The sequence below is a fragment of the Aplysia californica genome, unplaced genomic scaffold (genome assembly GCF_000002075.1).
Source record: "Aplysia californica isolate F4 #8 unplaced genomic scaffold, AplCal3.0 scaffold00399, whole genome shotgun sequence".
Lineage (NCBI taxonomy): Eukaryota > Metazoa > Mollusca > Gastropoda > Aplysiida > Aplysiidae > Aplysia > Aplysia californica.
The window spans coordinates 621492-625116 of NW_004797669.1; the positions used below are offsets into that span (position 1 = coordinate 621492).

At 40.9% G+C, this 3625-nt stretch overlaps 1 protein-coding gene across 1 annotated transcript in view; it reads right to left on the reverse strand.

Moving 5' to 3' along the window:
- Positions 1-920, reverse strand: part of LOC101860512 (monocarboxylate transporter 13) — a gene marked incomplete in the record, with an annotated part of 58504 nt that extends 57584 nt beyond the window's left edge. Inside the window, 1 exon segment of the mRNA XM_013085710.2 lies at positions 746-920.
- Positions 921-3625: the final 2705 nt, after the last annotated feature.

Genomic DNA, 3625 nt, shown 5'->3' on the forward strand with positions numbered 1-3625 from the left:
GCTCTCTCTCTCTCTCTCTCTCTCTCTCTCTCTCTCTCTCTCGAGCAACATGAAATTTCAGATGGACTGAGCTAATGGCGTCTTAATCGATATGGTGTGACCTAAATCAATGAGTCGACAGACGCTTCGCTACAACCCGGCCCACCAGGTCTCCTGTCTAGTTCAATCTCACGCCAAACGCTCCACACCATCACCCTCCCCCCCATTCCTCCCCGACTCACTCTCCCCTTCATCCCCCCCCCCTCCTCCTCCTCCTCCTTTCCACAACCACTACACTCACCACACACACAACCACTCCACAGTCTAAACTACCAAATAACGTACAATATCATCATCTGTAGTAGTAGGAAAGCCAAAGCAAAACCGCAGGGAAATCGAGGAGGAAGAAGAAGAAGAAGAAGGAGAAGACGGTGGTGGCAGTGAGGCAGAGCTAGGAAAAAGAGTCTAGTGTAGTAGTAAGTGCGAACGTAGATTCCCCGGCATTGTGCCAAGTCGATAGGAGTTGATTCTGACAGATACTGCTTCTAACAAACCACCGCAGACGATGGTATTACCAAAACGAAGAGAGGAATATATCTCCCTCCCCTCGCATTTTGATAGCAATCCGCTCACTCACTCACTCCCTCCATCCCTCCCTCGCTCACAAACTGTTGAAAAAGCACGCGCTATTGAGACACAACAAACATCACTTACATTATTGTATTGATAATATATATATATATATAGATCTATATATAATACGTACCGATTTAAAGTAGGGTTGATCCGCACGAAGGGGAAAGTATATGACACACTGTTAGGTCCGTGTCGAAACAGGAATCTTCCACGAGAAACACAACACGGGAGTGATCGAGAGGTCCACGATTTTCTGGGAGCTGTACAACAGCCAACAGATGAGACTGTCTGGCTGGGTTTGGGTTAGAAGTGGGCAAAATCCGAGTACAAATCCGATTAACCGGTTGGTTTCTCTGAAACGGTCTCTCGCGCTTCATGAGCCAGTGATCCGAATCAGTAACCAGTTGTACGTCAAAACAACAACAGTAACAACATTAGTGCAACAACGACAACAACAACAACAACAACAACAACAATAAGGAAAAGAACAAGAAGAAGCAGAACAACAATAATATGATAATGATATGCCCCTGAGGTGTATTGAGCTAGAACAGCTCTCTCTTTGGAGATGAATTATTGTTTTCCACATTTAATTGTTCTGACTATAGTTCGAGTTCTCTTTTGGTCTTGCCTCTTTAGCCTCAACCACAGCACAAAGGCTGTAAGAAAGTCATTTAGGTAAGAAAATATTAAGCTGAAAGCTGAAAATAAGAGCAGTGTACTAATTCTTGATTAGCCTGATTGGTTGACTCCGAGCATTCATACTAAAAGGGGAATTTGTTCAGACGAAGTCGTGAGTTAGTTTTAGTTTTGCTAAGAGTTTTACGGCACTTGCAACACAATAAGGTCATATAAATCGAGAGTACGGAAAAGAAAGCAACAACAACGACAACAACAACAACAACAAAAAACAACTAACAACGAACCCGGTTCTTATGAACAAGGTGTACCTTGAATCCGGTTCTTTCAGAAATGAAGGCTTACCCAGTTGTAGTTTGTGTGAGGTAACACAGTGCCATTGTTTGAGACAGCATCACTCGCGGATGACGCGCCTGGCCGGGTCGCACGCGCGCGCGCTGGCTCAGCCAACTCCTCGCCTCCCTCCGCTCTCCCTCTCCCTCTCCCTCTCTCTCTCTCTCTCTCTCTCTCTCTCTCTCTCTCTCTCTCTCTCTCTCTCTCCATGCACGCACATTGCACGGGCGCTGTGAGCGACGACTGACTCAGTCCGGGAGAAGCCTTCGATACAGCTGTTACATAGTTGCGCGTGCACACAGACATGTACTATTTTTATATACAAATTGGGTACACCAAATGCATTATATTATGGTCGCGCGTGAGGCTAAAATAACACCCAGTGCGCACTGCCAATTAGATCCATTTGATCAAGTCGAGCCAGCCAGATTTTCCTTCTTGGAGGCGCAACCGCTACATTTTTGGCATACGATGATCGAATTCAACCTAATTCGACGACTGTGATCTTCAAAATCAAACGTGTTTGTTTTTCAAGGTCGGGAGTCGAATCTGTCGTGGTGTGCCGAAATGGTAGCTTTTTTGTCCCTCCATGAAGAAAAAAAATCTGGCTGGTCCCAAATTAACAGAATAAATAAATGAATATAATTCGCAGTGTGCACTGGGCATTAAGTAGAGTCGACATTTCTTCCACAAAATCATTCTGCATGATCATTGGGGCTCCAACTAGCCACATTGAGTGCCATTGTTAAACTAAAATTTAAAAACAAAACAAAATAACCCACGGCTCATTGTTGGAGTAAAGAGAAGCACACCGACATAATAACGGCCTTTAGAGTAGGAGAAAAGTGAACAGCTGAACCCAGATTTTGTCGAATAAGTTGTGTCTATTGTGAAATAATAATAATAATAATAATAATAATAATAATAATAATAATAATAATAATAATAATGATAATAATAATAATATAACATTTATATAGCGCATTTCCAAAAAAGTAGCTCAATGCGCTTTACATTGGAATACCCATTTTTCAAAACCTTTCTTACTACTTCTTTTCTTCTCATGCAATATATATTATATATTAATGAACACACACACACACACACACACACACACACACACACACACACACACACACACACACACACACACACACACAGGCAGAGAGAGAGAGAGAGAGAGAGAGAGAGAGAGAGAGAGAGAGAGAGAGAGAGAGAGTCTATTTTCATCCAGACATAGGAACAGAACAACTATAATGAAAAATAACGTTAAAAACATATGAAGGATAGGCCTGTGGGAACAGAAAATGTTTAATATGTCTTTTGAAGCTATCAAGTGTTTTTATTTGTCTTAGTTTTATTGGTAATCTGTTCCACATAAATGGACCAAGATATGAGAAAGATCTCTCTCCATATGATTTGTATGATTTTACAGGTGTCACAAGTAGGATGTTATCGTTTGATGATCTTAGGTTTCTCCCTGGCTTATATAAACTGATAAGTTCTTGTAGATAAAAAGAAGCAGTTTTATTTACACATTTGAAACACATGACGCAGATTTTAAATATTATTCTTTCTTTTACCGGGAGCCAATGCAGTTCTTTTAATAATGGAGTGACATGGTCTCGTTTTTTAGATCTTGTTATCAGTCTAGCGGAATTGTTTTGAATTACTTGTAAACGATTCAAATATTTGTGGTTCAGACCTGCTAGGAGTGAGTTACAATAGTCTAATCTAGATAGGATAAGAGATGTTACAAGAGTTTTTGTGGTCTCTTCGTTCAGTACTTTAGAACTAGGCCTATCCTTCTCAGCTGAAAATAAATGGATTTGGACATAGATCCCACAACGAGCCCATTGATAAGTGGTGGTCAATATATACACCGAGATTCTTGACAACTTCTTTACTACATGTCATATGCCCATATAAATCAAAGTTGACACTTTCCAGACCTTTATTTAATCGTGGATTCTTTTATAAGAATGATGTCTGTCTCATCTTCGTTTAGTTTCAATTTGTTTACTGTCATCCACTTTTT